This window comes from Corvus brachyrhynchos, unplaced genomic scaffold (assembly GCF_000691975.1).
Source record: "Corvus brachyrhynchos isolate BGI_N302 unplaced genomic scaffold, ASM69197v1 scaffold229, whole genome shotgun sequence".
Taxonomy (NCBI): Eukaryota; Metazoa; Chordata; class Aves; order Passeriformes; family Corvidae; genus Corvus; species Corvus brachyrhynchos.
This window is the reverse complement of record NW_008240042.1, coordinates 6,028,581-6,038,715: the sequence shown is the minus strand read 5'-3', so window position 1 is coordinate 6,038,715 and position 10,135 is coordinate 6,028,581. Positions and strand designations below refer to the sequence as shown.

Genomic DNA, 10,135 nt, shown 5'->3' with positions numbered 1-10,135 from the left:
TGCTGATTGGAGCAAATGAAGCCATGAAACAAGGACAACCACCACAAGTAGACAGAAAACTAAGAGGAGCTATAGCAGCAGTAATCATCTACATAAAAGGTTGCAGGAAAAAGGAAGGGGGCAATTTATTCTCCACTTCCAGGGTAGACAGGATAAAAATAACAGGCTTAAGTTACAAAACACATCTGTTTTGCAAGAAAAAAGACAACTTGTTAGCAGTGTAACACCGGACTTCACCACAAGATGAAGCAGTGGTCTCTTTCCCCACCTTGACAACAGCTACCAGACAGCTCTGAGGAGTGGCTGAGGCACATCTGGCTCTGTTTGGGCACTGAAAGGCCCCTACCTGCCTCAATTGTGGTAATTCTTCCACTATTCCAAGTTGCAGCAGCTGGTTGCAAGATGAGAAACCCCAAATCCTTCCATGGTCGCCAGTACCTAATCCTCCTCTGTTTCACAGGGAAAGACATAGGAGATAATGCAGTTATCAGCATTACTCTTATCCCAGAGTGTAAGAGGATGATCATTATGGAAAGGTATTGGAATCTGAGACAAGTGGGGTCCTTGCCACCCTTGAAGCTCCTCCACTACACCCCTCACTGCTTCTGGTAAAGCAGACACACACATTGTAGGAAAAGCTGTGGGCTTAAAATGGACATTTGCCTAACTGTAAAGGAAACAGACAGCAACATATTCAACACTTTTCTTAGAGGCCTAACCCTGACTGGAAATGAGGCAGTCACTGCATAGCGCCACTTCTGAAAACAGGACCTGAATCTCAGGTGACATAGGAACCCTTACAAATCCTACCACACATTTGAACTAAAATAAGAGCCACTATAACGCCATTCATAAAGAAATTTTACGTCTCTTTTTACAGTCCTACTTGTCATTTGGGTGCCAAGCATATATATTTCATAAAGAGTTGATAAAGAGTTAATGTGCATGTTAGTATATAGTAAATCAGTTGTTACAGAGTCCAGCCATTGTGCAGGTTGCTTCCAAATTTGGCCTGCAGCCATCTATGGCACCTTCAGCTGATGAGCTAATAACCTCAGTAATACACACCATCCACTCCTTGAGCCACCTATGCTTTCAATCTATCATTTATTACCTTTTCTAAACTATAGATAGACCCTTAATATAAAGAATGACCATTTTATGTTTGCTTGCCTGAATATATATGAGCACTCAGCCACATCATTAAAATAATTTTACTGCTAAGGCATACCTAATATTCCAAACAGATAGAGCAGAATTTAAATTAGGGGGAAAAAAGAGACGGTGATTCCTTACAGAAAGGCTTGGAGATGTGACAGGAAAGAAGAAAATGGATTTGTACAAAATAACAAGTCCATAAAAATGTGAACTTTACTGAAAAGTTTTCTGAGCTTTGACAGACTTTCTTTCTCGTAAGAGCAATGGCTTTGCATTATCCTTGCAATTTCTGTGTTCTACTGACCATGGGAGTAAAAGTATTGAAATACCACCACTAACATACCAGGTGTTTTTAAGTCAATGCCAAAGCTTTAAAAAAGTCAGGTTTCTATGCCAGAAGAAAGTACATGCTCCCTCCAGTCCTAAAATGCATCAGATCAGGGAGAACAGGTAATTAAGGCAACTGAGAACAAAAGAGGAAGAAGAAGGTTATGTCAAAAATCAAAAGGTATTAAAGTACCTTTAATTTTTGTAAAGGCTCGGGTCTGGAGACATGGGATAGAAGAAGGAAACCTCCTTTGTTGTCCAGAAATATATCTCTCTTAATTACATGATTACAAAGAGAGGTCCATATCCATGACTCAAAGGGAAATAAAAGCAGTTCAATGTCCTCCATACTTTAAAACGGCTTTCATAAATATTTGTGCAGCCAAGCTTTGCAAACAGGCACGAAGACATGAGAACACAGGAGGGTACTACTGCTCAGAGAAACAAAGGATCCTTTTTTGAGTCTACCTTTGCCTACCTCAACATAAATAGTCCTTCACTACAGCTGGGATATTGCTCCTTATTCATGGTACTCTGATACTACTGTGGTTTTCACTTAAATTCAGCTTTATGCTGAACGAACACTGCATTTGTCCCCAACATTTACAGTCAGATTTTCATCTTACCTGAAGAGCAGCCCAGGAAATCCCTTTGGTTGGGTGGCCTAGTGGTGGTGGGCATCCAGCTATCCTCTGGTGGAGAAAGTGAAGCTCTTTCCTTTCACCTCTGGCAGTCTTGGTGGGAAACTCAGTTCTGGCATTTTAACTCACCCTCTTCAGTGACCCCCCTCACAGGTGGAGAAGTGCCAAGCCTGAAAAAAAAGACAAAAGACATTATTTTGAGAAGGTGAGAGACATGGAAGCTGCCTTGGAAGCCCTTGGTGGGGGCTTGCATGCCAAGTATGAGATTTGACAGTATCTCCCCTTTGCCCTTCAGTTTACTACCTGCTCTGCTCTACTGGAAGGATTCAATTCTTTTGCAAAACACAAAGCTGTGAAACTTCAGAAATTAAATCCATGCAATGAGATCCTCTAGCCTCCTTTTTCGCAAAGCTGTCAAAATAATGATGTATTCATGGTGTTTTACTTGATGTGTGAAATTTCCAGCTCACAGATATGAATCAAAGCATTCTGTGCTATTTATCCTCTCAAAAGGATTTTGAGCCGCTTTCTTTTAATAGATAGAAACTATAATTTTAGAAGGTGGGTAGTGAAACTTCTCTTTACACTTGAATGGACAGCTCAAGGTGATAAGGGAAGCGCTTGGGAAGCACAGCAAGCAAAAATGTTTTATGTTCTGTTACACCGTGGCCATTCCACATCTCACCTGATTTAGGGGAGAAGAATCTGAGGCAGAAGAATGCAGAGGATATGTGCATACAGCCATGTATGTCCAGCATTGTGCTCCTCTGGGAGGTGCATACTAATTGCAGTGTCACAATTCAGAGCAGGGAAGTGGCAAATGTGTGCCATTATTGTGTGTTTTTGTCTTAGCCAGATGTGGCACCACAAGCTCAGCTGTGCTGCCCAGTTTTACTGCAGGGAAGCAACCACCTTCTTCAAGGCACTGGCTTTGGGATACCTTTGACTCACAGGCAGCTATTAACCAAAAAATACTTCAGGTGAATTGGTTCAGCCTAATATGGTCAGTAAAAGATCCATTTCTGTTCCTCACTGACCTTTCAAACACACCAAAAAACAGTTAAGAGTTACACTGGTTTTGTATGGGAATGTATTTACTGTTTCTTAATTTATTTATGCACTGAGTGCAGTCAGATTAGAGTGGGAAAACATCAGGCCATGCATACAAAATGCATGATGAATTGCAAAGTTGGGCCAAAGTTCCCAGCTGGGTAAACTGGTGCAGACACTTTGACTTTTTGGACTTGGATGGATTTAGAGCCAGCTCGAGACCAGACCATATTGCCACAGAGATTAGAACCCATGGGAATGCTTTTCCTTTTGCATTTGCTCTTCTTGAGCTCATCACCACTCTCAACCATATGCAGGACTGTGTAATGCAGGTGTCATTTAAACACCATTTCTTAACACTCAGATGAAGATGGACTGAACCAGGTTTTGGGTACCACTGTACTGTGGATTTTTGTTACAGGACTGAATAATCAAACAAATAAAAATGTACTCAGAACCTATAGAAATCAATCAAGGCACTTCTTAGCTGGGCAGCAGGTTGAACTTGGTTTTTTTTAAATGTCTTTTATAGAATTTGGACATGTTTAGCTTCAATAATGACTGAAAATACTACAACATAAATGATTTTTAAAATATCTGTCATGTGACTTTTCTACAAACTACTTATAAATGTAAATATTTTTGCAAATGTACAATTCTTACCATCAATTTATTTGCTATTCCAGAAAAAAATTTTAACACAGCTGCAGAAGATGCAAAGCTTTTCCTTGAGATTTCAAACCTCCTGAGCAACCAATTAGGTTGATTGAAAATTGGTTGTTTCCTTCACCAATTTCCCACCAATCAGGCTAACATCACTGCACAGGTTCCTAATCAGGATTCATTCAGGTGGATGCAAAAAGGCTTATGAGGTCTTCTCTTGGATTACTTTGCACTATTCTTTAGGATAAGAGGCTTGACTTTTAAAAAATAAAGTAAAATCATCTCGTAAGAGCAAATTATATATGAGAGATATGCAGAAAAAAGTAATTGCACTTACAAAAACAGTTATGTGAGGATAGAATCTCCTACAAAGCATCTATCTCCTCGGTGTATCCTTTTACAGAACAGTCTTGTAAAAACTTAAAACAAAAAAATCTTCATAGGACTTCTCAGTCGCATTACATGCTTTAGGAACTAAATTCCACCTATAGAATTTTACACACAACAGAAACATACCCAGTTATTTCCCCTAATTAATTCTCTTGGCTTTGTATTAGTTTAAAGAGGACCTTAATGAATGTCATGAAAATCTTAAGTATTCCCTCCCTGTCTTCAGAGACCTGAGTTTAACAAAAAAACCTAGCATAACATTTAACTTCAGACACAGGGGAAACTACTGAAATGGCTGTTCAGCTTCTACCTGAATTTATTGGTGCTCTTTCAAATGCCAATGCTGACGGCTATTTTTCTTTCATAAAAGATGGGGCAAATATCTTGACATGCTGCTGGAACTGGTAAGCAGCTCCCAGGCATGCCTACGGCTGCAGACCAAGTTAATTCCGTGCCTGTCATCAGACCTTGCAAAATTGGATGTCATGTGCTGAAGCAAGTTATGGCATCTGCAGGGCATTTTCCTACTGGAGACTGTGTCTTGCAGCAATGTGACATGAGACACACTGGGAATTACCCCTAGTCTGCACCTTGCAGGCTTTGCAGTTCCTCCTTTCTGCAGCTCCTAGTGTAGATCCCTCACTATATTCATAAGCCCATATGACCTTGAAACTTTTGGAGGTTCAGTTCTCCAAGTCAGCTCCCTTTCTACCAAGATTAAGGCCCAGGCACTGAGTTTAGCAGTCTGCCATTTTCTAGTGTTATTAACTGCAAAAGATTCAATTGTTTTTCACTCTTCCACCTCTCTTTAAGACTATCCAAAGCCAGCAGTAAACTTTGACAGGACAGAAATTACTGACCCCTTCTTGGAAGGCACTGTACCTAAATGGACATGGAGAAGATTCCTTATAATGAAGATTTCCCCAGTAGAAAGTCTATTTATTTATTAAGCAAACTATTTAAATTTTTTCCATAGGCATCCTTTAATGATGAACAACTTTGATTAATGCAGTGCATTTTTTTATAAGTTATTATCATACGTGATACTGGTTTTACTCTCCACTTTCTGTCTCTAGTCAGGCTGTTGCATGCTCTTTTTTTTCCTTTTTCTCAACTGTAATTAACTTGGCAATCCCTTTTTTTTTGGCTATGAAATATGTCCCTTTCCTGTGAAAGCTGATTAACAAAATACAACTTGAGAAGTTGAAGACACAATCTAAGAAGTAGATCACAGGTATGAAAAGTATCCAGACAAGTACACACACACTGGCAGCAAATTAAAAAAAGATAAAAGAAGGTATTTATTATCCCTTGGATGCCAGGTATTATAGTTAAAGTGCTGACAGCAGTACTGGCCTCTGATTATCAATGAGAAGGCAGCTCATTCTCCTCATTTTAAACATATTTATCAGACTATTCTTTATTCAATGCTGAAAAGCAAGGTATGAATGTATGGATGTACATCAGTGCAGGCATGTCAACACTAAATCATTTTCAGCATGACAGAAATAATATAGCCACAGAGCCATCCCCTCCTTTGGTTGGCATGACAAATTTTGAAAGGCTGACTTTCAGGGCTTAATAAGAAAAGAAAAACTGTGAGGGAGCAGAGGATGAAAAAAAAGTGAAAAAAACCCTCTCCAAACCCAATAACTCTCCCTCTCTGTAGAAGCAGCTTTATAATCATGCATTTCCTAACCGTGTGAACACCTCCCCAGGAGCAATGAGTACATATGCCTTCTTTTCTTTTTTTCAGCTGGAACAGTTTGAGACTCATATTGAGAATATGACCCTAAAGCTCTCATTTGACTCCTTCCACCCAGCACAGTCCCAAAGCTCTGCAGATTTACAGAGGCTATCGCTGCAAGCTTACACTGTTGATTAGTAGGGACAATTTAGGCTGATAATCTTACTTCACTGCATTCATAAGGACTGAGTCATGGGGGTCTTCTCATCTGCTTTTCATTTCTAAGAACCTGAGAAATTTTACCACATTCAGCGACTTAATAGATGATGTGGCTTAGAACTCCTTTCCACAACAGCAGAGCACCCTGGAGATACACTCACTTGTCATAATATATAAAGCTTCTTCCAAAACCATTGTGCAGGGCTTTACACTGTTCACTGCAGACCTTGAAGGAAGAAAAGAGTCTTTTCTTGTCTCATTGCTCCCATGATGACGTTTGAAAGCCGGCAAATGAAATACTGGAAAGGAGTCTAGGAGTTCTGTTATATATTTGTTTTTTTCTAAGAAACAGAGTGGAAAATGGCTTCACAGAAAGTTACTTCAGAGCAGAATTATGAATGCTATTTGCAGAATACCCTAGGCATTAATATTTGACTTGTACAGGTAAGCTTGCTAGAAAAGAAAGGTACACATCTCATCTCTTGTACAATATTAATCAATACAACATCCCAAGATATGAAGTTGCAGAGTCAGACACCTGTGCAGAAATAAAGAGAAGCTCAGCTACCAACTTCAACTGCAACCAGAAGCAGATCCCTGACAGCCTGGCTGACCAGCTTTGCTGCCTCAGTATCGGGCACTCACATGAGCTTCAAACCATCTGTAAGCAGGTGTGCCAGTACTAGGTATTCATAGTCTCTTTTCAGGGAAAAGAAATTGGTGGAGATTTTTCTCCTTGGCCACTTGAGTTTTCATCAGTCTTATTTTTTTTGGCCATATCATTAGAAAGCTCAAAAAGAACATTTTTAAGAAGATTTTTATTTTTTTTAGAAGTGAAATGAAGAAACAGATCTTTCTGACATGTTTTCTCACATGTTAAGCACACAAAATGGGGGGTGTTGTCTCTGTCTTTTTTTGGTTTTATTACTATAAATATGCAGAAATGAAGATACCCTATCTAGCAGCAGCATGAAACTTCTGAGTGCTGTTACTGCTGCAAGAAACCGCCTTCACTTGTGAGTGAATGATATACATAGATTTAACCTTCATACATGGTAATGCAGAAGCTGAGTGACATTTTCATTTTATATCTGCAGAAATTCGACAAGAGAGGCTCAAGCTAGTCTACATATTTTCTAAATGTACTTAACTTGGGCATTTCAAGAACACAAAATTCCACTTATCTTTAGGATTTCAGCGAGCATCTCGTGCGAATCCCTAGTATTAAAGCCTGCTCCTCCTTCCTCTGTGAGTGCAACCATTAACATTATATGACAGTAGTGGTTAGGAACAGGCAAGGGAATTAATGTCACTCAGGTGATGTTATCTCTTGAACACTGATTCACTTTTCAATGCTCAGCTCGTAATCTCTGCTTTTTCATGTTTTCACTTCCATTCATACACGGTGTATATGTGTGCATAAGTCTGAAACAACAGATGAGCAGCCCTCTGCCCTCCCCAGCCAAGACAGAGACACTTTGGTCAGGGCCTCATACAATCTCACCTTCTTTCACCACCCCAAAACTGGGTGTGTTCTTTCACACACCCCAGCATTGGTTGTCATGCTTCTGCCTCTCGGACTCGCTCCCAGTTGTGAGCCTAACCAGAAAACACCTTGACTCTTAGGTGCCAACTATTTCCATCCCCATGCATGTGTTGCAGACCATAATCGACCAAACTAAATGTCACAATCACTGAGTGTTTGTGAAAATACCCTTACTTAGTTGTAGAACTTGTATTTGAAAAACGTCATTCAAAAAATATTACAACATATATAAAGAGTACTCATTTAAAAAACAACCTATAAATGTAGCAATTTCTCCTGATATCCATATTTTAATTGGATTCATTCAGGGTTTGTAAGTAACCTGAGAGGCAAAACCTTTAAAAATCTGATGAATACTTTTCCAAAAATCACTTAATTGGGGGAAAAATAAAGCCTGCACAGAAACCTTCAAGCCAGCGAACAGACCAGTGGGCCGTACGAAGGCACCACGGTGCTCCATCTCCAGCACACTGCTACACCCATTCCATGGGTGCACTGGTTTCCACACACAGAAAGACACATATACCTGAGGTAAACCTCGGTGCACACGACACACAAATTGTACAAACACACAGGAAAACACACCCACAAACACATACCCTCTCTCCTATTTCCCTCCTCTCATCTGTATTTTCAGAGAGAGTATTGATATACGTGTGCAGTGTGTATGACACGGTGACATTTGCTTCTAACAGCATGAGCCTTTTGTTCTCATTTTGCTTACCTGTCACTTCCTCTTAATCATGCAACTGATGCAGTTATAACCTAATACAACTAGAAGGCACTGCCAAATGCTTAATAATTTGCAGACTTCTCTTCCTTCACTGCAGTCTTGGAGTGCAAGTGGCACAGAAGAAGCATGCTTGAACTCTCTTGACCTGGACAGCTGCTTGAATAATGGCTCAAAAATTAACACCAACTAAAAAAAAAGTGTTGAAGGCAAACTTTTGGCATGTGTCCTTCTTTGTTCCTTTGCAGAATTCAAGTATCTTCTTAAGAAAATTAGTATAAATAGAGGGGACTGAAATGTAAAGATCAGGAAAAAACCACAAAATTGACATATGTATAAACAAACTCCTTTTGTACAATGCATTCACAGATGAAAAAGACTTATTTGATGTTAAGATAGTTTGGGGGGTTATGAGTAATGTTCAAACAGGAATAAACAAAGGTCAGAGTGGTTACTGTATTGCCTTTAGCTCTGGAGCATCAAAACATTTCCCAGTATGACTGAGCCAAGCAATGGCAAACAAAAAATCCTGCTCTTCTCTGTTATTTCAGGCTTATTGCACTTAATTCAGCCCAGAAAATTAAAAGTAGCTTTTACTTCTGATTAAACTACACCATAATCAAAGCCGTTCCCAAGGATATTAGACTGAAATTTTCCAAGTCTGAAATTCCCACACAGGCACCTAACTCTACACCTGCCAAATGTCTGGAAAGCTGTGGCCCCTCCGTGCCAGTGACAATAGCTGTCCCATAAGCCCCTTGCCTTAGGGTGACACACCTTCCCAGTGACACACCAAACCTAATACCACAGCAGGGTCACTCCAGTGCTTTGAGCCTGCCAGTGGATGACAAAGAACGGGCTCTCCACACCTTTTCCCAAGCTTTTCATTTTTTTTTCCTACGGATAACAAGGATACCAGTGACAAGTTCAGAACCTGCTTCCTGTAACAAGGAGATGTCACAGAAACTCCTTTGAGTGCTCCTGAGAGCACTCTTATACCCCAATCCACTGCCTGTACAATGAGCTTGGGCACACAATAAGAGATGCCTCACAGAGGATATGATCCCATGGGAGAATGAAAGTAAGGCCAGATGAGTAGAAGGGTCAGGACAGGTACAATAGAGGACATTTCAAAAGTGTCTATTCGCTTATGAATGTAACTAGGCACATCGCTGCATTCAAATACAATTTCAGTCCCCTGGTAAAAGCTGGTTGTCAATTTTTCTTTTCCCAGGAAGCCAGACTCTTCAAAGCAAGTAATCAGGCACGTGGGACCATGCAGTCAGGGACCCTGCAGCAATGGAGACTGCAGGGTGACTCAGGTCACCCAAGCACTTGGTAAAATTCCTCTTTCTTGTGTCTACATGTCAGTTTGGGCTTCCAGTAGAAGAGTATCAATGCCCTGTTAAGGCCACATCTGAAACACCTCTTCAGGTATGCTAAATGATGGAGAGCTGGAGGGGAGAGAGCTAACTCCAAAGTAAAAGGTTAAAGGTGCTATTGCACCTGTCAGTCATGTCCATATGCAATTGCTGATAGAAATCTCCACAAAAAACTGGCTACAGAGCAACACAGGCAACATTTTCAGCTGCAGCTGGTACTGTCAGCCTTGTCTTGCTTGCTGCAATACGTTTAGGAAGGCAGGTAGTAATGCATAAAGCTGACTTCTTATGCCATTTTATCAGCTTTAAAATGTGGTCTAGGTAACTAATCACACTAACAGG

The 10,135-nt window shown here is 40.3% G+C and overlaps 1 long non-coding RNA gene across 1 annotated transcript in view; it reads right to left on the bottom strand.

Annotated features, from left to right (window-relative positions):
- Nucleotides 1-10,135, bottom strand: part of LOC108449107 — a 481,280-nt gene that overhangs the window by 419,898 nt on the left and 51,247 nt on the right. The window contains exon 3 of the long non-coding RNA XR_001865227.1: nt 2,112-2,296. This is a non-coding gene — a long non-coding RNA (uncharacterized LOC108449107). The remainder of the gene's footprint in view (nt 1-2,111; nt 2,297-10,135) is intronic.